This window comes from Choloepus didactylus, chromosome X (assembly GCF_015220235.1).
Source record: "Choloepus didactylus isolate mChoDid1 chromosome X, mChoDid1.pri, whole genome shotgun sequence".
NCBI classification, from domain to species: domain Eukaryota; kingdom Metazoa; phylum Chordata; class Mammalia; order Pilosa; family Megalonychidae; genus Choloepus; species Choloepus didactylus.
In genome coordinates, this window is record NC_051334.1 from 2,052,932 (window position 1) to 2,076,505 (window position 23,574).

General features: G+C 41.2%; 1 protein-coding gene across 5 annotated transcripts in view; it reads left to right on the forward strand.

The window, feature by feature from the left end:
• Positions 1 to 23,574, forward strand: part of LOC119523146 (neuroligin-4, X-linked) — a 394,586-nt gene that overhangs the window by 35,751 nt on the left and 335,261 nt on the right. Inside the window, exon 1 of one of the 5 annotated variants that reach the window (XM_037821931.1) lies at positions 348 to 809. The exons of 1 other annotated variant lie outside the window; for it this stretch is intronic. The gene's annotated coding sequence lies outside the window, so the exon portion shown is untranslated. Of the gene's footprint in view, positions 1 to 347; positions 810 to 1,175; positions 1,366 to 2,968; positions 3,070 to 23,574 lie in introns of those variants that run through there. 3 more of the 5 variants (XM_037821930.1, XM_037821927.1, XM_037821926.1) reach the window with 3 other exon arrangements.

A 23,574-nucleotide genomic window follows, 5' to 3' on the forward strand; every position in this document is an offset into this window, starting at 1 on the left:
CTTAAGAAATGACATCATTGCTTCCTAATATAATTACAATAACGCGGCCCCCGAGAAACAGTAACCTCTTTGTGTGACCGCCGGGAACAGCTCCTCCCTGCTGGCGCCCTCGAAAAATGTGGCCTTAAACAGTTACAGTTGTTTGCAAATACTGTAGCTCTTTGAGCGTAGAGGGTCTGTGACTCGCTCTAAGAAGCTGCGGAGCCCGGAATGAGGTTTTCTGTGCGTTTTTGGCCTGGTGGCCGGGGATGACATGTCCACCTGTTCCAGCACCCTGGCGCCGGGGATCACTGCGTTTCCGCTGGTTTGCGCTGGGATTAGCAGCTCTTTGCATGGGGTTGTAGCTGCAACTGTGGTTTCTGTAGTGATGGGGCCGGCCGCAGACACCTATTGGCTGCCGATTTTGTAAATTTCATTCAGTTTGGTCCAATCGCAGGAGGAGAGCGAGGCAGACAGCAGCACCTCGCGGCTCAATCTCTCTTTTTCTTGCACACTCGTCTCTCCGCCGTCCCCGTCTCTGAGCACAGAGCTCTTATTCAGACCCAGCTCTGCCCTCCCTGCTCCGATTGGAATGCGCTTTCTTCCTGATTATAGGCTATTGACGACCGAAAGAACGAATTCCCTCCAAACGGCGGTTTGGGGGCCCGTCACATTCCTTTGGATGTGGCAGATCTGGTCGGGATTCCAGAAAGGGAAGACGCTGGGACTACATACATCCTCCTGAATCACACCCGCGGTGACGGTTCCCCAGAAAAATCTGGATGTGTAAAGAGGACACTTACAGACGATGCAGCTAGTCCACTGTTAAGGTAGGTGCCCTTTGAAGATGTCTCTCGGTTATTTTCTTTAAAAGCCATTTAAACATTTTGCCATGTAGTTGTCCCCCCCAGCAAAGGGTGAAAAGCCTAATTGCAGACACTGGAGCTCCACTTCATCTGTTTCTTATTGCTATTTTTTAAATTTTTTATTTATTTATTTTTTATTTTTTGCAAATTTGCACCGTACTTTCTCCCATTTGCCGCTCCATTTCGAAGGTGTGGGTGGGAGTGTGGGCATATGTACGCGTGTTATGTGCAAGCTTCATGCCCTTGTCGACAGAAACATTTCGTTTTCTTTTGACTTAAAAAAAAAAAATGAGACCACCGTCGTTTGGAAGCATTTTGCTGCAATCAGCTATCTGAACGGCTCTGGGGCCGTGTGTGATGTGTTTATAAAGTAGCTCTGCCTCACATACAAATAAACAGAAGAGTGTGGCGGGGAGAGGAGGAAAAAAATATGTATCTGCAGTACACGGAGAGAAGAAGCAAAACGCCAGATCTCTGCAAACCCGGACTCGAGATGAAGGCAAGACGACTTCTGGAAACTGTGAGCGCCCGGGGGCCTTTTTTTTCCCTCTCTTTCTCTCTCCTTTAAGGAAATTGTCAGCTACCACCTCCTGGGGTGGTTTTTTGGGTTTACCAGAGAGGAAAAGGGAAAACAGTCTGGTCTGGGGTTGCATTAAGCGGCTGGTTTTTCCTTTTTTTTTTTTTTTTTCTCCTTTTATCCTTGCTGAGCTGGGATAAGATGACGGCTGAGAGGCACGAAACAGCGCACGTGATTGATTAGGACCTGGTTTGGGGGTTGCTGGGGAGCTATTGGGGCGCACTGGAGACCCCGGGTATAGGCGAAACGACGGTAGCTTATCCTTCCTCTGCAAAGCTGGGGAGCCAGCGGCATGTCCTTTTTCGTGCGTGGGAGCTGTAGGGGAAGCCAGCGGCAGAAGGGGGGAAGCTGGTGGTTTTGCTTCTTCGGGGAGCCTTTGGGTCAGACCTGGACCTTTCCAGGGGACGCAGCTCCGCCGCTGCCCGGAGCGTCGCCTCCAAGCTGCCAACTGCCCCGTTCTCCCGGGGACAGGAAAAGTTGGGAGCTGCGGGGACAGGCGCCGCGCGTCCCGGCCTGGGTCTCTTGGGGATCCGGAGCCCCCGCCGGTGCCCACAGAAACGCGGCTCCCGGGGACACAGCCGGTGGGGCGCACGGCCCTCCAGTCCCCCCCGCCGCGGTGGGCGCAGGCGGTCTGGGGAGTTGGTTGCAATCCGTGGTCCGCCCCTGGAGCCTTGCACCACACGGAAAATCACCCGCGATCCCAAAGCTCTCGGCTGTCCGGCGCTTCAAATGCCGTCCCCTCAAAACGCTTTCTGGAACCGAGTTCATACCCACCCCACCCCCAGACACCGCTGCGCTCCAACCCGCCCGCCGGGCTCGGACTCCTGATGGCGAATATCTGCCAAGCCCGCAGCCTGGGGTTCCGGTGGGGGTGGGGTGGGGGCTTTGGAGGCAAGAGGTCCGAGGCCACCGGAGAGAGCAGGTGAACTTGAGGCCCGACCCCCGCCCCCAGGCCGCAGCGGATGCGCCACCGGCCTGCGCCCGGCACTCGGATGGCCGGACCTGCGGAATCGCGGGCGGGGAGCGGGGGGCTGGGGAGTAAATGTGACTGTCGTTCGGCTGCGGATGACGCGGCGGTGGGGGGCTTCCTGAGAGGAGGGAGGCTGGCATCCTCGCCACAGGGCCCTTCTTCCCTCCCCCTCACCCCCACTCCGACGCCTGCTCCCTCCCCCTCCCACTCTAGAGGTCCAACGCCGTCCCCTCCCTCGGGCGCTCTCGCGTCCCTCGGGCTCCCGGACGCCCCTTCCTTTCTTCCCCGCTGTGCCGGGGCTCCTTTGCACCGCCGAGACCCGCGGGGGTTGGGCCAGGATCTCCGGGGTCGCAGCTCCGGGCTTTGCGCCCACGCATTCCGACCCCGCGTCCCGCGCAGCCTGCGCCAGCGCGCACCATCCCGGCGCCGGCCCGCCGCGCAGACACAGCGCCCTTTCTTCCCGGAGTGGCGGGGGCGGGAGCTGGTGTGGGGGGTGTCACTCCACCCTCCGCACCCCCGGGCCCGGGCCGGAGCCACCCTGGGAACGGATGTCCCGCTGGGAGGACGAGGGCGCCCGGAGGATGCTCTCAGCATCCCCTCGCTTTTCCCAGCCGCTTTCCCCGCACCCCGGGGCTGCGGGTTTCCTGATCTCTGTCTCCTCCCGAGGCGACTTGCAGGTGTGGGCCTCTTTTTATTTCTGACCGGAGCCATTGTGCTGCTGTCTCGGGGCTGGCGGGTTGGGAGGTGCGGGGGGCAGCGCTGGGGGTGTGCTAGCGGGGGCGGTGGGGGTGAACCCCGCCGTGCGCCGTGGCTGGCAGCGCGCGCCGGCGCTGAGTGTGTGCGCGTAATGAACTACACCGCGGGATGGGCGGGCCGGGGGGAGCGAAGCCAGGGGGTCTCCATCTGTCCTCCGACCCAACTTAAGAAATCGGGGGTCAGAGGGTTGGGGAGGGGGGTTATTGATCTCAGCAGGTGCTGTTTTTGCGAGCAAAATCCACAAGGTGGTAGTATGGGTTCTCCCTTTGATTTTTATTTTATTTTATTTTTCTATTCGGTCAGTGGTTGTGGGGGGCGGGGGGACGGTTATGTGCTCATTATCGTATGCTTTTCCGAGGGGTTCCATTGCTGACGAGGCCCAATGTTGCATTTACCATGTTGCATTTAGCTGTTTTCTAAAGGGGGGCGGTGCCAGCGAGCTCCTTTCTCTAAGTCAACACTTCTAGTGATAAGAGAGACAAGAAAAAAGAAAGAAAAGTTTAGGGAGACCTAGTCATTTTGATGGAGAAGAAATGCCACTTGGTGTAGGAGCTCTCGGGCAACATAAAATACAGGCTCAGGAAATCGTCGGTAGGTAGCTACTTCAGCCAGAAATTAAATGAGCAGGATTTGAGAACCTGATTTTGATTATGAACAAAGAAGCAGCAGCTGCTGAGAGGGATGCTTGGTTTGAATTGAGATGCTTAGCGTTTAGGTAGAGAATGTCAGAGCCTGGAGAAATGATCAGATTGAAAAAAAAAATCTGCATTTTTGTGGGGCATTTTGGGGGAATGACAATTGGTTCATGCCTTTGGTTGGCTGTGAGAAGATGTTGACTGCAATTATCAAATTCAGGTTACTGTTTCCTGTATAGATGGAGGGGAAGGTTGAAAGACCTTAGCACATGGTTGCATGGATCTTTCTTTATTCCGTAAAAAAAAAACCTGGAATGTTTATGTGTCTCCAGGTTAAGAACATAAGAATTTCATGTATGCCTCTGCAAAATAATAATAATATTATTAATAATATGTATATACACATATATCTTTTCTCAGATAAGAGATTCAGTATTCTGTTAGCAAAGTTAATAGTAGATGGTTTCTTTTTTTTTTTTTTTAATTTGGCAATTTTAAAGCATATCTTCTTTGACATGTAAGAAAGTAATCAGACCCAATGTAACAAGCGGGAAATTACTTCATCAGTTTTAAATCACTGGATAAAAGAGATTTGATTTTTGGAAACCAGATTTTTGGAAACCAGAATGACTATCTAGCAGGGATTCAGTGAAAATTGCATTTTCATAATAATGGCAGTACTTGGATGATGTCTATAAGGTGTTGTATTTAGGTGTATTTTCCTTGGATGGGAGAATTGTGAATTTCTTGTGTATTTAGTTTTGTAAAATAGTGCTTAATGAACAGTTGGCTTTAAAACCAGCAGGTATGTTCATTTTTAACCAAATCTAAGAATAGAAAGGATTCTAGATAAGTGATCTATTGCTTTATAACATGGATAAAGTGAGTATCTTGATGCTATTAAATTTACAAGTGAATAAATTTGAACCTACTGGAAAGCTCTCTTTTTTGGGGGGAGGGGGTGGGTCTGGAATGTAGAGTAATGATAAGTTTATACAGGATTTTTTCTTTATTTCTGCACTTGTGCTTTTCATTTTTTTTTCTTTGTAGCAATTTGTGGAAAATGTTTGGTTTCTATACAAAGAAGAGGGCTTTCACTGACTCTGTCGTATTTCATTGTGTTCAGAATGTGAAAGATCTCTGTAAGAACACTTTAGAATGTTGTGCTTGGACTGCTAGCACCACTACCAAACACAACTGGGAGGTTATCAGTAATGTAAATATTCAAGTGCATGATGAATGGCTTCTGTTTAACATTTTTCATTTTCAGGTGGCTCTCCATACTTTCAACTTTTATTAAATGTTTGAATATTGTCAATAATGTAACCACAGAATTTATTCATTTCAAACGACATGCAATGTAAAAAAAAATATTTTAAGTTCCTTAGTACCCTCACTCTGAAAATACACTCATCTGGTTAAAACATACTTACCCAAACATGAAGAGGAGTGATTCAAATTGTCAAAGCTAAGTAGGAGCAGATTTTTCAGATATGAACATGATTGAAGTAGTTAAAAGTAGTGCTTTTTGCCTGTAACAACATGCATTTTTATTCCGAAATGAGAAGATAACGTTGAGAGTTTAGTTTAAATTAGTTGCCTTTTTAATTTTCTGAATACAGTAACTTTTTGGAGGAAAAGACAAACTCTGTCTTCTACATAGCAGCACGTGATTTCTCAAAGTTGTCCCCTACAAATTCCAAACCAAAGATATGGGTTGTGCCCAGTGAATTACAGGAAATTAGAAATGAAATTGAAGCCCACGGGTTTAGGCAATTAAGTCATCTATTTTCCTCTGTGGTAACATTCACTCAATGAATATTTTCCAGTTTTGTCATTTTCTCGAAACAACCTACATTTGGCCTTTGAAAGTTCTCTCAGTTCTTGGCCCAGTGAATGGTAGAATAGGAAACTTGCCCTCCTTTTTTGGGGGGATGTGGGGGGGATGGGGACTATACGAATGAACAAGGAAAAATAAAATGGCACTGCCTAGAAATGTGACATTTTGCCACTTACAGGCTTTGGATAAATACTTGGGAAAAAAATTATCTCCCTGGTGGTTATAATAAATAAACAAACAAAAAGACTCATAAAATCAGTACCTGTCTGGAAGGTTGGCAGTGGAGGATAGGTAGGTTTGGAGATTTCCAACTGCAGGCATTTAGTGTTGAGGTCACCTGTCCCAGGTGAGTGGAGAACACAGCACACCTGTGGAAACTGGGCCATCATTTCCAAACTGAACCTCTTTCCTGGCCCGAACAACCCTCCTTCCTCCCAGAAATGGTGCCTGAAAGAAAACAAACACAAGCAATTTAAAAAATATAGTAAAATGAGGTTTTATTGACTTTATTCCAAAAGGAAGAGAGTAATCCTTGTATGATTTAGGAAGGAGACAACATAGAAGGAAACCTGAAGATACGTTATTTAAGAAATTGGTTAAGGAACACCTTTCAAAGAGAAAAATCTTTATTCCAGGAGAGTGCTAAAGAAATGACATGTGAGTTCACAGCTCTCTGGAAATGTGGGGAGATGACCCAGAGTTTTGTTTTGGTTGTTTTCTTTAAAATGTGCTTTATATAAATGGCAATTTGCCACAGTGACAGAGTGCTGTCTTTGGATTGCAATCAGCCTTCATGGTTGTGCGTGTGAGAATTGGTGATCGTTTTGGTGTCAACATGGTAGTAGCTGATTGGATGACATCTCAGAACTCGAAATCACCACCCCAAACCCACATTTTTGTTAACATCTGTGCCCCTCTTTCTTAGTCCCCACATCATCCCTTATTCTGCCTCATTTTCTGTTTCTGTTTTTATTGGTTTGGTTGATTGTGTGTGTGTGTGTGTGTGTGTGTGTGTGTGTTTTGGTGGGACACATTTTGCAAAAGATACTCTTTCTAAAGTGGGGAACTTAGTCTGTACATGTTTCTAAGTTACAGAGGAAAGAAACTTGGTTTGTTTAGCGTTGCCTTACCTGATAAGTTTTTGTATCCTTTAAAAAGGAACCATATTAATGAAACTGGAATCATCATTGATAAAAGGCACACCAGTGAGTTCATGTCTATTTTGCAAAGTATGAAAAAGTTTCCTTTGTTGTGTTATTATAGCTGTGATTGGATTTCTACAAGGTATCGTTTTCATGTTTAATATTTCAGCATCACCAATATTCTGCTCGGAATTGCAGGATGGGATCCAATTGCCTTGTTGGGTTGTCACAGTTGGCAAAAGAGCACAGCTAACAGTGGCTCAGAAAGGGTGGGGGTGGGGTGGGATCAGCACAAGTGGGGAGCCTGTGTGTGTGTGTGGGGGGGGTGGGGCATGTAGAACAGAACCCCATGCAGATCTAGTGTCTTTGTCTTCAACGTTTTCCAACTTATAATACAGATAAATCTATGAATAGGCTTGTGAGAAGCTCATAAAAAGAAATACATTTTTACAAATAAAAATGTCACTGTTAACTACTTTTCTAAGTCAATCAGATACCCCTTCACAACCTAAAGCCATGTGATAACATTTGTGTGTGTGCACACACACGTGTTATATACATATATGCATATACACATATATTTTTCAGCCATTTTTGATACATTAGATAAAAATAAAGTTAAAAAGATACCTGAAAGGAAATGTGATTTTCCATTAATTATTTTCATTTTTTTCTCTCCATCATTCATCAAAAGTATGTCCTATTTTTAAATTCCTAACTCAGCTCACCTATGAAGCTTGTAAGTCCTCTTGCGTTAGAAGTAAAGGCTTTATACCAATGAAACCTTGATAAAAAGGGGGCATGTATTTAGCACAGGTATCCGTTTTCTCCAAGCTCCCTTTTTCTTCCTCTCCTATTTCTAAAAAAAAAATCACCTGAGTTTAAGATAAAAATGACCTGTGTAAATATATGGAATAAAATACTGCCCTTTCATGGGCAGCAATATTGCAAGACTGAGATGGAGAAATTGACAACTTTTGCAAGAAGCAAACTGGGCCCTCTTTTAAGAATGCTAAACCCACAACTCTTTATCTGCCTTTGTAGGAGATGCATGCCTTTTTTCTCTTGGAGCTAAAAGGTCTCTGCTAGAATACTCTTTGACCTTGAAGCAGGTGACACACTTGTTTGAGCATGGTTTTAGCATGGCTTCTGAAACCCTGTGTTCATTTTCAATAAGCACAAAGAAGACTGAAGTCACAAAGTTGAGATCATAATAGTGTCCGATGGTCTCAGGCTCCTTTCTTCCCTACAGAACTCCTTTGAAGCCAGTGTGGAGTACTCATTCTTTGTGCACCTACTGGGGAGTTTAGGATAATCCCAGCTGCATTTCTTGGGCTAGGTGGTAGCTTCACCACCGTGCACAGGTTCTTTAGAAATATGATTACACATCACACGAGAGCACTGTCAATATTCTGGTGTGTAGAAATAAGTGGTCTTGGGATAGTTAAAACTACAAACTGCTTATGTCATAAAATTATGTTTTCTTGTGGTTGGGTGGGCAGATTTATCCAGAAAATCTTCATCATCTAGGCTAGCTGTATTTCAAAATTTATTGGAAAGCCTTTATGTTCTTTTTTTTAGAAGCAAATTTTGAAATGCATTTTCTGGAAGAAAGTGTGCTTTAAGTGGTGAGTAGATTGCCAGGCTGTTCCATAGTTAAATCACATTTAAGGATTTACAGAAGTTACAGTGTGACATTCAAGTGAAGCGGAAGAGCTGTCTGTGGTATTGTGATAGCAAACATGTTACGATACTAACAGAAACAATTCATTGTTGAGTTTCCCTGCATGTGATTCTTAGTGTGTTATTTGTGGATCCATCATAAAACCCTGTGTCAGTGGGAGTATGTGCCAAGCTATTTCTCGTGCCTGCTTGGATGGATAGGTGACCTTTGCTTCTTGATTGAAGGTTGAGAAATCTTTGGTGGTCTGGAGCTTAGCAGGAAAGAACCTCACAGCAAACCATTGGTGTCAGCCCTGGGCATGGCTTGGGCAGGAGGGTGCTGGTGTTTCTTTCCAGCTACAGAATCTGTTGCCTAGTTCACGTCCATGACCTTGCTCAAGATGAAAAATCAATATGGTAGGCTCAGGAATGTTGCCCCATAGCACTGGCAAGAAGCAAACTCTGTGTCTAAGATACACGTATCCATTTCTGGAAAACGGCATCTTATTTCAGCATGCGTTTGCCCTTCATGTCCTTTCTTTCATCTATGGCTTTTATTGAGCAATTACTATATGCCAGTTACAGGCCAGGAACTAAAAAAGTCAGGGCTGGTAATATACAGGAGAACTTAACATATCCCTACGCTCAACAAAAAGGGGTGTGAATAAGGGAGAGTTAATTACCTTCATTTCCCATTTCTGGTGTTATGTATTGTTATGTAATGTATTGTGGTTTATTTCCTTCACTCTCTCTTTCTCTCCCTATCTCTAGCTCCCATTTCTTCCTCACTTTTTCTCTCTTTTCTTCCTCCTTTCCTTCTCTCTCACTCTTCTCTTCTTTCCCTCCCTCCCTCACCCCTTTCCTCCCTCCCACCCTCCTTCCTTCCTTCCTTCCTTCCTTCCACTTCCTTCTATTTGATGAATGGTAAGGGTTCAGGAGCCCTTAAAGGTTTAAAAAAAAATGTAGTTAATTAGAGGAATGACGCAAATGGTTAGGAAGGAATAGTGAAAAGAAAGACTCGCCAAAAGTGAAGGGCACACTTTCATGACCATTTAACAGAATTCTCCCTATGCCATATTTGTATGGCTGCTTATATTTCAAATATTTCTCAAACACTATAAGTATACAATTTTGATTTTCATTTTACTAAGTCATATATATTAATGTATACATAAAACAGATTACTTTGAGTCAACAAACAATTGAGTGTCTGTGAGATTTTTTTTAACCTATGACAGTGAAACCCATCTCATTAATTAATGTTCATTTCCTATGGGCTGTTTATAAAAATCAATAAGCAACAGATATTTCAGCCTATTTTCTAGGCATGAACACTACTTTGAATTCTGAAGTTTTTGAGTCTGCAAGCAAGAGAAGAAAGATGTGAAGCATATAGGTAACTGTCTCACTGTCCACTAATACTCATATAATCTCTTTTTCAACAATTCAAGATTTATTTGTTCAGTGATGCATCCTTGAAAATCAACAGCATCACTTGGGTGACCTAGGGTTGCTTGAAAACGGGACATTGCTTGCATTGTCTTTGAGCAAAATTTTTCAAGGTAATTCTTTAAAAAATATGTATTCTTTAAAAAATGTGCTAGCAATTGATAGGAAGAACTCTCAAATCAGGGATTTTCTCAGAGTCTCCCCAGTCAAATAGTTTTGGAAACCCTCGTATACCATACGACTCTCTTAATGTTTTACACTGAAAACAGACACATTAAGAGTTCTGAGAAGTCCTGTATTCACAGATTCAGTAGATAGGTTGGGGAGCTGGTCCTTCTTTGTAATGAATTTTACCCAAATTAAACACATGAATACATTGAGAATATTTCTATTCTATTTTATTGACACAGAGCAGAAAGACGTGCTAACAGGATTTGAAGCTCCTTGAAAGGGTTTGAATTGCCAAGTTAATTGGGAGAAATTAACTTTTTTGGTATTTGTTCAATATTTGTTGAGGAACAAGAAGTGCGGTCATAGAGAAGACTAAATGCTGAGTCTTTCCTTTATTAACCACATGCCAATGACATTTTGTGCCTCTTCATGGCAGTAAAAGGGGGAGGGGATAAAAAATGAACCAGACTCATGTTTAGGAACAAGGAAATGTGTCAGAGTTTTCTTTCCTGTGTGTGTGCATTGATTTTTGCTTATTTTTCCCCAAATCTTTCATGCCTTATCTCAAATGTTAAGGAAACTAAAAGCTTAATTAAATGGCCATAAATATTTTTAAAATAGTTAAAAACAAAATCCTCAGCACTATAGAGCTCAAATATTAGGAGTTAGGAGCCCTTTATCATTTTCAGGTTATATTAATATACTCCTAATTTTTAACTTGCAAAACAGGTCAGTCTACTTGAGTTTGATGGTATACTCATTTTCTGCAGCTGCCATAACGTATTACCTCATAATGAAAATATATTCTCTCACAGTTCTGGAGGACAGAGGTTCAAAATCGAGGTTCTGGCGGGGCCATGCTCCCCCTGAAAGCTCTAGAGGAAAATCCCCCCTCGCCTCTTTCAGATTCTGGTAGCCCAAGGCTCGCTTGGCTTGTGAGTGCATCGCCCCAGAGCCAGGAAGAAAACATAACCATGATATGCAAGTTAAATAATAGTAAATGTACAGAGAGAGAAATGTAAAGGAGAGGAACAGGAATGGACAAACAAAAAGTGAGAGAAATCTGAATTTGTTGGAGCATAAAACAAAACATACAAATAAACAACCCCAGTGAAAAACTGGGGAGCAGGTGAATTGTAGAGTATGTGGGTTATCTCAGTACACCAATTTAACAACAACAAGAACAAAAAAGAATGGAGGAAAATCATAATATGTAACTTGGAAATATATATATATATTCATCCTTGCATGGCTTTCTCTCCTCTCTCTGTCTTCTCCTCTTCTGTCTCTTATGAGAAACCTGTCATTGAATTTAGTATCCACCTGGCCAATCCAGGATGTCCTATGTCAAGATACTGAATTAAATTACATTTGCAAAAAAACCCTCAAAACACATTTTTCCAAATAAGATCACATTCAAGGTGCCAGGTTTTGGGACATGGACATATCGTCTTAAGGGCACCATTCAACCAACATGGGAAAAGAGACAGGTTGTCCAACAAAGGATAATGGCGTTTCCCATAAGCTTTGGAAAAGGCAGCCTGCCTCTCATCAGGGAGGCATTGGATGGTGTTCAAGCCCGGGTTTGATTTGTTACTGCAGAAAAAGAGTGAACCTATGTAGACATAGTATAAATTTACCCATGGGACAAGCTTATGCTTTGTGAACATCAAATAATTATTTGCAATAGGTATACTTTGAGAATTACAACAATTGGAAAGTAGATAAGACATTTTGAATAAAACTAATAACAACCAATAAAAACCACACAAGACAAAATTCTTGCTCTTGGATTTATGGTTGCCTGGTACTACAGAGAGCTCAGGGCTACTGGATACAATGTAACCCAGCAGAAGCATCAGGAGAAGGCATTTCTTGCTGAGTAAAACAGTAAAGCAGACACACAGAGAAAGCAGAGCCAGGAAGAAGACAGAACCGTGATATGCAAGTTAAATAATATTAAATGTACACAGAAAGAAATGTAAAGGAGAGGAACAGGAAGGGACAAACAAAAGTGAGAGAAATCTGAATTTGTTGGAGCATAAAATAAAATACACAAATAAACAACCCCAGTGAAAAACTGGAGAGCAGGTGAATTGTAGAGTACATGAATTATCTCAATAAAGCCACCAATTTAACAACAAAAAAGAATGGAGGGAAATTGTAATGTATAACTTGGATATGTATTATCTCCACAACAATATTCTGACAGACTAGTTCCATAATAGGAGCCAAATAGAAGTGTATTATGTGGATAAAATACTATTTCACACATTGCTTGACTTAATATTTGTTTGGAGGTGTTTTATAATGATTACATCTGTCCTGGTAATTTCACTGGAAGAGTAACGTTCCATGAATATATACGACAATACATGGATTGAAAAGTCTCTCTTTGATGAACAACCAGAGTAAAAAGATATGATGATCTACAAAAAATACATAACTAGGCATGTATTAATTTCACAATAAAATATGTTTTGGCATTTAACCCAGTCATATCCAAATTAGTAAGAAATTAATTACTTCTGTAAATGCCCAACATTTGTCTGGATTGTGGGAGATTGAATTATGTACCTGAATTTAGATGTGTTCTTAATCTGAAATTCTGTGGGTGTGGACCCAGTTTAAAAGGACCTCTTGAAGATGTGAGTTTTAGTTAAGGTGTGGGCAACTGAATGAGGTTCCTGGAGGCCTTTATAAGCAGAAGAAATTTAGACATAGAGAAAGCCACAGAGGGGAGCTGGAAGTATAAGTCAGTGGAATCTGGGAGAGAAAGGAGATTTCATCATGTGACCCAAGGCAGGGACTCAAGCCAAGGAAACCCAAGGAAACCCAAGGATGAACAGCAGCCGGCACCACAATGCTATAGATTTGGGGAAGGAAGCATCACCTTACTGGATGTCTCGATTTTGGACTTCTTCTAGCCTCAAAACTGTGAGCCAGTAAGTTCCCATTGTTTAAACCAGCCCATTATGTGGCATTTGTCATAGCAGTTGGGAAACTAAGACACTGATATTATATATGTATATACATACACACAGAGAGAGATATTATATACACATACACAGACTTATACATGTATAAATAACCTACTTTTTATTGGGAAATGTTTCTTTCTAAACATTTTTTCAAAGACAAGATTTTATTTGCTTCACATAATAGCATAACAGAACCAATAGAAAATTTTCAATGCATCATTCATTTTGACTTAATAATTGATCTTTAAAGTTCTGGTGCTAAATCATACAGGGAATACAGTATGCATAGCCTGTCTCTCATTACTTTAAACATGACTGTGGATGAGAAAATTAAAGTGGGGAGAAAGGTACAATCCTACGTATAAATGCACGCCATGGTTTTTGTTTTTGTTTTTGTTTTTTGTTTTGTTTTGTTCTTCTTCTTCTCAAAATGTTGTTTAATTCAGAGAAAGCCCAGCCCAGCCTGGAAGTCCCCAGTATCCCAGGAAACATGCAGCTGAGCCCCAGATGACTTTATTCATGTGAGGCTGGTCATCCCTGATTTTCTGGTGCTGGAAAACAGTCTGTCCCAACAGAGTAGCCTTTGCTTCATCTGGATTCTCTTGAGTTTGCCAGTCCCAAGTGTCTCCCCAGAGGGTAATTATCCAATCGCACTTGTTCCCAAGGACTTTCCTGGAATCTGGGTGTAGGAAGGCCTGCCTGATGGTCTCCCTGGGCTGGGATTCTCTCCAGGACAGGGTAGAGCTGATTCTCCACCTTCCTTCCCTCCCCGCCCTGCCCTAGCCCTCCTGTCGGACATCTGTACAAGACTTCTGGACAGAAAAACAATTTCTCTATTCAAGTGATGCATAGTGCTCAGTATATGCTGTACACATTTTCTGGCTATTTTAATTTCCCCCCTTTTTTGGGGGGTGGGGGAGGGCTGGACAGGACAGCATTTTTCAAGAAAGCCTGAAATCTGTGTCATATTTTCATCTTTGTTTACTATTTGTTCAGGAATAAAAAAATGTGCTAAATGATTATGAAATTACCTATATTAAATTTAAGTAGACTCTGTTGTCATATTAATGTTAAAAATAAAAAATAACATAGAATCACAGATCCTCAGGACTTGAAAATAACTCAGTACTCATTTATACTTCTTCATTTATACATGAAGAAACTGAGTCAGAGAGAGAGGAAATGATTTATCCCACAGTTTTTTTTAATTTAAATTTTTTGTTTAGCTAGTTTCTTTTCTTTTCTTTCTTTCTTTTTTTTTTCTCAGTATTTTTAAACATTCTTTGTGAGATGAAGGTGAAATACCTGAAATTTCAGGCTTTCACAGATCTGGTTTTGCCATTTCAAGCATACAAAATGAGAAGGAAAACAAATAGGTTAATAAAACAAGGTGCATTATTGCATTTCCAAAATCTGCTTTTCTATATTGTGCAGAAGACGTTTTTAAAAACTAAATCTATTTTAGGAAAAGAAATAGGGCAGAAGGCAGAAAAAAATCCAAGCAATTGAAAGCGAAACTTGGTACTTGGAACCCCATTTTTTTTTTTTTTTTCTGGGTTACTAGGAAAGCAACTCTGCTGGTTCTGGTATATTTTATGTTTTCAATTTTTAACTGTATGCAATGACCCTATATCTTTCCAATTTTTTTGAAACGTTCATTCCTTTCATTTATTATATCTTGTCTGTTTAAGGAATTCCTAAAAGGGTACAAAGTATTTTCATGGGTACTTCCATCTTTCTGCCCACAGGGTTTTCTCCAAGATGAGAAGTTTGTATCATCTTCCCCTCATCTTTGCAGAAACCAATGAATTCTAGTACTCTGCTCCTCTACTTCCAGTCCCTTGAGATATAATCAAGAGGAAGGAATTATCCATCATCACCTAGATTAAAAGTCATCCCATCCATGGGGTCCTAGAGGCACAAAAATGGTAGGAACCCTCTTGAGGGTGAGTTTTTAAGCTGTGCAGAAGGGCAGGATCGTTAGCAGGGCTGGTCTCCGGGAGTCTTGTCTGATTGAAGGCTTTGCATTTGATCTGTCGATTCTCCAGTATGGAGTTGATGAAACCTGTACTTTGTGGCCATTAGTCTACATCTGACGGCTGTTGGAGGGGAAGCAAAAGTCAGGAGGGGACTTGCTAATTGATTGTTGAGTAGCAGGGTCTACCTCCTGCCTTTAACGCAGCCCACCCCCAACCTGATCTTCCTTGGCAATGGTTTGTCTAGCATGGAACTAGAAACCTGGCGTATTTGAGGGGCACAGCTGTTATTGAGATGCTTTCTGTTTACCTGAGAATTATTGTTTGCTTGCAGCGTAAGTTTTGCCATGGCCTTTTGTGCATTTTAGCATTACCCATCTAAAAAGTTGGGAATGAAGCTGTGGGTACAGGTGTCTGTGTGTCTGATATCTTGTTTTGCAGATGCATTAATGTAGAGGAATTAAAAACAAATCCTTTCCTATTTCAGTGAGGGACGGTTTTACAATTTTATCTGTGTTATTTTTGCTTTTACACATGGGGTCTTTGATTCTGTAGGGATTAAAACAAGGAACTGCTTTTTCCATTCGATGGAAAGTTACAGGGCACAAAGCAAGCAGACACACCTCCCTGGAGTAAAAATGCTGACTGTTCAGTTCTTATATATTGTTCAATTTTACAAAATATAAATCTATTTTTTTCCTCTAGGACTTTTTTTTGGCAAAACTATATTCATTTTCTAAAATAACCATTTTGAATTTGGGAAAGTTGCAAAAATAATCCAAGAGTTCTGTAAACCCCTCACCCAGCTTTTCTTTTCATTAACGTCCTTTATTACAGTGTTATTTGTCACCAAGAAAGAAACAATGTTGGTACATTCCTGTTAACTAAACCCTACAACTTTATTTGGATTTCATCAGTTTTTAACTAATGTCCATTTTCTGTGCCAGGGTCCCACTTGGCATTAGTTGCCATGTCTCCTTAGTTTTCCCTCATCTGTGACAGTTTCTCTGTCTTTCTTTGTTTTTCTTGTCCTTGATAATTTTTTTTTTTTTTTGGATTTTTTTTTTTTAATCATCATTTTATTGAGATATATTCACATACCATGCAGTCATACAAAACAAATCGTACTTTCGATTGTTTACAGTACCATTACATAGTTGTACATTCATCACCTAAATCAATCCCTGACACCTTCATTAGCACACACACAAAAATAACAAGAATAATAATTAGAGTGAAAAAGAGCAATTGAAGTAAAAAAGAACACTGGGTACCTTTGTCTGTTTGTTTCCTTCCCCTACTTTTCTACACATCCATCCATAAACTAGACAAAGTGGAGTTTGGTCCTTATGGCTTTCCCAATCCCATTGTTACCCCTCATAAGCTACATTTTTATACAACTGTCTTCGAGATTCATGGGTTCTGGGTTGTAGTTTGATAGTTTCAGGTATCCACCACCAGCTACCCCAATTCTTTAGAACCTAAAAAGGGTTGTCTAAAGTGTGCGTAAGAGTGCCCACCAGAGTGATCTCTCGGCTCGTTTTGGAATCTCTCTGCCACTGAAGCTTATTTCATTTCCTTTCACATCCCCCTTTTGGTCAAGAAGATGTTCTCCGTCCCACGATGCCGGGTCTACATTCCTCCCCGGGAGTCATATTCCACGTTGCCAGGGAGATTCACTCCCCTGGGTGTCTGATCCCACGTTGGGGGGAGGGCAGTGATTTCACCTTTCAAGTTGGCTTAGCCAGAGAGAGAGGGCCACATCTGAGCAACAAAGAGGCATTCAGGAGGAGACTCTTAGGCACAAATATAGGGAGGCCTAGCCTCTCCTTTGCAGCAACCGTCTTCCCAAGGGTAAAACTTATGGTAGAGGGCTCAACCCATCAAACCACCAGTCCCCTATGTCTGTGGTGATGTTAGCAACCATGGAGGTGGGGTAGGCAAATACCCCTGCATTCTCCACAGGCTCCTCAAGGGGGCACTACATCTTTTTTTTTTTCCTTGTTTTTCTTTTTTTTTTTTTTTTTAACTTTCCCTTCTTTTTTAAATCAACTGTATGAAAAAAAAAAAGTTAAAAAGAAAACAAACATACAATAAAAGAACATTTCAAAGAGACCATAACAAGGGAGTAAGAAAAAGACAACTAACCTAAGATAACTGCTTAACTTCCAACATGTTCCTACTTTACCCCAAGAAAGTTACATAATATAGCAACATTTCTGTGAACTTGTTCCTACTATATCCATCAGAAATTAACAGACCATAGTCATTTCTGGGCATCCCCAGAACGTTAAATAGCTTATCTGTTCTTCTTGGATTATTGTTCCCCCTTCCTTGATTGCTCTCTACTGCTAGTTCCCCTACATTCTACATTATAAACCATTTGTTTTACATTTTTCAAAGTTCACATTAGTGGTAGCATATAATATTTCTCTTTTTGTGCCTGGCTTATTTCGCTCAGCATTATGTCTTCAAGGTTCATCCATGTTGTCATATGTTTCACGAGATCGTTCCTTCTTACTGCCGCGTAGTATTCCATCGTGTGTATATACCACATTTTATTTATCCACTCATCTGTTGAAGGACATTTGGGTTGTTTCCATCTCTTGGCAATTGTGAATAATGCTGCTATGAACATTGGCGTGCAGATATCTGTTCGTGTCACTGCTTTCCGATCTTCCGGGTATATACCGAGAAGTGCAATCTCTGGATCGAATGGTAGCTCTGTATCTAGTTTTCTAAGGAACTGCCAGACTGACTTCCAGAGTGGCTGAACCATTATACAGTCCCACCAACAATGAATAAGAGTTCCAATTTCTTCACATCCCCTCCAGCATTTGTAGTTTCCTGTTTGTTTAATGGCAGCCATTCTAACCGGTGTTAGATGGTATCTCATTGTGGTCTTAATTTGCATCTCTCTAATAGCTAGTGAAGCTGAACATTTTTTCATGTGTTTCTTGGCCATTTGTATTTCCTCTTCAGAGAACTGTCTTTTCATATCTTTTGCCCATTTTATAATTGGGCTGTCTGTACTATTGTCATTGAGTTGTAGGATTTCTTTGTATATGCAAGATATCAGTCTTTTGTCAGATACATGGTTTCCAAAAATTTTTTCCCATTGAGTTGGCTGCCTCTTTACCTTTTTGAGAAATTCCTTTGAGGTGCAGAAACTTCTAAGCTTGAGGAGTTCCCATTTATCTATTTTCTCTTTTGTTGCTTGTGCTTTTGGTGTAAAGTCTAGGAAGTGGCCGCCTAATACAAGGTCTTGAAGATGTTTTCCTACATTATCTTCTAGGAGTTTTATGGTACTTTCTTTTATATTGAGATCTTTGGTCCATTTTGAGTTAATTTTTGTGTAGGGGGTGAGGTAGGGGTCCTCTTTCATTCTTTTGGATATGGATATCCAACTCTCCCAGCCCCATTTGTTGAAAAGACCATTATGGCTCAGTTCAGTGACTTTGGGGGCCTTATCAAAGATCAGTCGGCCATAGATCTGAGGGTCTATCTCCAAATTCTCAATTCGATTCCATTGATCTATATGTCTATCTTTGTGCCAGTACCATGCTGTTTTGGCAACTGTGGCTTTATAATAAGCTTCAAAGTCAGGGAGTGTAAGTCCTCCCACTTCGTTTTTCTTTTTTAGAGTGTCTTTAGCAATTCGAGGCATCTTCCCTTTCCAAATAAATTTGATAACTAGCTTTTCCAAGTCTGCAAAGTAGGTTGTTGGAATTTTGATTGGGATTGCATTGAATCTGTAGATGAGTTTGGGTAGAATTGACATCTTAATGACATTTAGCATTCCTATCCATGAACATGGAATATTTTTCCATCTTTTAAGGTCCCCTTCTATTTCTTTTAGTAGAGTTATGTAGTTTTCTTTGTATAGGTCTTTTACATCTTTGGTTAAGTTTATTCCTAGGTACTTGATTTTTTTAGTTGCTATTGAAAATGGTATCTTTTTCTTGAGTGTCTCTTCAGTTTGTTCATTTCTAGCATATAGAAACATTACTGACTTATGTGCATTAATCTTGTATCCCGCTACTTTGCTAAATTTGTTTATTAGCTCTAGTAGGTGTATCGTTGATTTCTCAGGGTTTTCTAGATATAAGATCATATCATCTGCAAACAATAACAGTTTTACTTCTTCTTTTCCAATTTGGATGCCTTTTATTTCTTTGTCTTGCCGGATTGCCCTGGCTAGCACTTCCAGCACAATGTTGAATAACAGTGGTGACAGCGGGCATCCTTGTCTTGTCCCTGATCTTAGAGGGAAGGCTTTCAGTCTCTCACCATTGAGTACTATGCTGGCTGTGGGTTTTTCATATATGCTGTTTATCATGTTGAGGAAGTTTCCTTCAATTCCTACCTTTTGAAGTGTTTTTATCAAAAACGGATGTTGGATTTTGTCAAATGCTTTTTCAGCATCTATTGAGATGATCAATTGATTTTTCCCTTTCGAGTTTTTAATGTGTTGTAATACATTGATTGTTTTTCTTATGTTGAACCATCCTTGCATGCCTGGAATGAACCCCACTTGGTCATGGTGTATGATTTTTTTAATGTGTCTTTGGATTCGATTTGCAAGTATTTTGTTGAGGATTTTTGCATCTATATTCATTAGGGAGATTGGCCGGTAGTTTTCCTTTTTTGTAGCATCTTTGCCTGGTTTTGGTATTAGATTGATGTTAGCTTCATAAAATGAGTTAGGTAGTGTTCCATTTTCTTCAATGTTTTGAAAGAGTTTGAGTAAGATTGGTGTCAGTTCTTTCTGGAAAGTTTGGTAGAATTCCCCTGTGAAGCCATCTGGCCCTGGGCATTTATTTGTGGGAAGATTTTTGATGACTGATTGGATCTCTTTGCTTGTGATGGGTTGGTTGAGGTCTTCTATTTCTTCTCTGGTCAGTCTAGGTTGTTCATATGTTTCCAGGAAATTGTCCATTTCCTCTACATTATCCAGTTTGTTGCCATACAGTTGTTCATAATATCCTCTTATAATTTTTTTAATTTCTTCAGGATCTGCAGTTATGTCACCTTTTTCATTCATTATTTTGTTTATATGGGTCTTCTCTCTTTTTGATTTTGTCAGTCTAGCTAGGGGCTTGTCAATCTTGTTGATCTTCTCAAAGAACCAACTTTTGGTGATATTTATCCTCTCTATTGTTTTTTTGTTCTCTATGTCATTTATTTCTGCTTTAATCCTTGTTATTTCTTTTCTTGTACTTGGTTTAGGATTGGTTTGCTGTTCATTTTCTAGCTTCTTCAGTTGATCCATTAGTTCTTTGATTTTGGCTCTTTCTTCCTTTTTAATATATGCGTTTAGTGCTATAAATTTCCCCCTTAGCACTGCTTTTGCTGCATCCCATAGGTTTTGGTATGTTGTGTTCTCATTTTCATTCGTCTCTATATATTTAGCAATTTCTCTTGCTATTTCTTCTTTAACCCACTGATTGTTTAGGAGTGTGTTGTTTAACCTCCAGGTATTTGTGAATTTTCTAAGTCTCTGATGGTTATTGACTTCTAATTGTATTCCATTGTGGTCAGAGAATGTGCTTTGAATAATTTCAATCTTTTTAAATTTATTGAGGCTTGTTTTATGTCCCAGCATATGATCTATTCTGGAGAAAGTTCCATGAGCACTAGAAAAGTATGTGTATCCTGTTGATTTGGGATGTAATGTCCTGTAGATGTCTGTTAAATCTAATTCATTTATCAGATTGTTTAGGTTTTCAATTTCCTTATTGGTCTTCTGTCTGGTTGATCTATCTATAGGAGAGAGTGATGTGTTGAAGTCTCCCACAATTATTGTGGAAACATCAATTGCTTCCTTTAGTTTTGCCAGTGTTTCTCTCATGTATTTTGTGGCACCTTGATTGGGTGCATAGACATTTACGATTGTTATTTCTTCTTGCTGAATTGCCCCTTTTATTAGTATGGCCTTCTTTGTCTCTCAAAACATCCCTGCATTTGAAGTCTATTTTATCTGAGATTAATATTGCTACACCTGCTTTCTTTTGGCTGTAGCTTGCATGAAATATTTTTTTCCATCCTTTCACTTTCAGTTTCTTTGTGTCCCTGTGTCTAAGATGAGTCTCTTGTATGCAACATATTGATGGTTCATTTCTTTTGATCCATTCTGCGAATCTATATCTTTTAATTGGGGAGTTTAATCCATTTACATTCAACGTTATAACCGTGAAGGCATTTCTTGAATCGGCCATCTTATCCTTTGGTTTATGTTTGCCATATTTTTCCCCTCTCTCTATTAATATCCTTTATTGTACCCATACCGAATCTCTTTAGTACTGAACCTTTCTCCAAGTCTCTCTGTCCTGTCTTTGTTTCTCTGTCTGTAGGGCTCCCTTGAGTATCTCCAGTAGGGCAGGTCTCTTGTTAGCAAATTCTCTCAGCATTTGTTTGTCTGTGAAAAATTTAAGCTCTCCCTCAAATTTGAAGGAGAGCTTTGCTGGGTAAAGTATTCTTGGCTGGAAATTTTTCTCACTCAGAATTTTAAATATATCGTGCCACTGCCTTCTTGCCTCCATGGTGGCTGCTGAGTAGTCACTACTTAGTCTTATGCTGTTTCCTTTGTATGTGGTGAATTGCTTTTCTCTTGCTGCTTTCAGAACTTGCTCCTTCTCTTCTGTGTTTGACAGTGTGATCAGTATATGTCTCGGAGTGGGTTTATTTGGATTTATTCTATTTGGGGTTCGCTGAGCATTTATGATTTGTGTATTTATGTTGTTTTGAAGATTTGGGAAGTTTTCCCCAACAATTTCTTTGAATACTCTTCCTAGACCTTTACCCTTTTCTTCCCCTTCTGGGACACCAATGAGTCTTATATTCGGACGTTTCATATAATCTATCATATCCCTGAGGTCCATTTCGATTTTTTCAATTTTTTTCCCCATTCTTTCTTTTATGCTTTCATTTTCCATTCTGTCATCTTCCAGGTCACTGATTCGTTGTTCAACTTCCTCTAGTCTTGTACTATGAGTGTCCAGAATCTTTTTAATTTGGTCAACAGTTTCTTTAATTTCCATAAGATCATCCATTTTTTTATTTAGTCTTGCAATGTCTTCTTTATGCTCTTCTAGAGTCTTCTTGATTTCCTTCATATCCCGTACTATGGTCTCATTGTTCATCTTTAGTTCTTTGAGTAGCTGCTCTAGGTGCTGTGTCTCTTCTGGTCTTTTGATTTGGGTGCTTGGGTTTGGGTTATCCATATCGTCTGGTTTTTTCATATGCTTTATAATTTTCTGTTGTTTTTGGCCTCGTGGCATTTGCTGAACTTGATAGGGTTCTTTTAGGGTTTGTAGACCTATTGAAGTCCTTATCTCTAATTTATCAGATCTACAGCTTCGTGGAGTACTTTCTCTAACTAACCAGCAGGTGGCGTCCACGAGCCACCTGTTCTCCACAAGCCAGTTCTCCCCTGCTTAGCCTTTTTGGTGAGTGGGGGAGTGAGTCTTGTGGGGCTCAATTGGTGTACCAAGCTTGCGTGTGTAGTTGGTGTTGCCTGCCCTGTATGTGGGGCATGTTTCTGGGCAGTCGGGGAGGGGGGGTGGCCCTAACAATCAAATCTCCCTGATGATCCTAGAGTTTTAAAGCTGCTGCAATAGTCTAATCCTTCAGTTCAGTCCTGCCACAGTTTGTCTCTGCCACTGACCCACAAGTCTTTGGTATTGGCGTATGGCTCCTGAGACTTGCAAGTGGGCCCCTCTTCCAGGCTGTGCACCCCGGGTCCTCTGTTGAGGGATGACTGTGCTATGTCACATGTGAGTGCCGTCCCCCCCGGGCAGTTCTGGGCTTCTGGGCTGTGTAGGGAGGCTCCCAGTCTGCTCAAATGATGGCTGAATGGGGCTTTGTTAATTCACACTGCTCCACCTTCCCAGCTCTGGGACAATCAGCTGAGGTTGCAGGGAAGGCTAATGTCCACGCCCAGTTTTGTGGTGTGTGCCTGTTATTTGAAGCACTTCCGTCACACTGGGTTGTCTGGGGCAGCTCTGGGCTATGGGGCTGGCGATGGGCAGGAGTGTTTCCTGTCCACCAGGATGGTGGCTGTGAGCAGACACCCCCCTTTTCTTGGGAAGTTGTGGTGTTTAGTGAATTTTCTCAGCCACTGGATTATTGCCTTTTGTCTCAGCGCTCTCTTAGTTCTGCTCTTGGCTTGACGTGCCCAAATTGTAATTCTTTGAAGCTTTCTGTATTGGGCTTCTTAGAGTAGTTGTTTCAGAAAAAGAAAAAAGGATTAAAAAAAAAAAAAAAAAAAAAAAAGAGCCCTCCTCAGAGATCTAATGGGTTATTGAAATGCTAATAGACAAAGCAACCAGGGCCATTAAGGAAAGGTTCACAGGGCAGAGAGATCAGCTTTTCTTCAGGATTTGCATATGCGCCTCAAGGCCTGAGCTCCGCCCTTCCCCTTTCTGTGTTCACCAGAACTCCAAAAATCCTCTGCTTTTATTTTGGAGTTTTTCGCGTTATTTTTTTTTTCTATGCCTGTCTCCTCTCTGCTGGGCTGGCAGCTCTCAGATTCTCTGGTGTCTGGTCTCAGTCTATCTATGGTTGGAGTA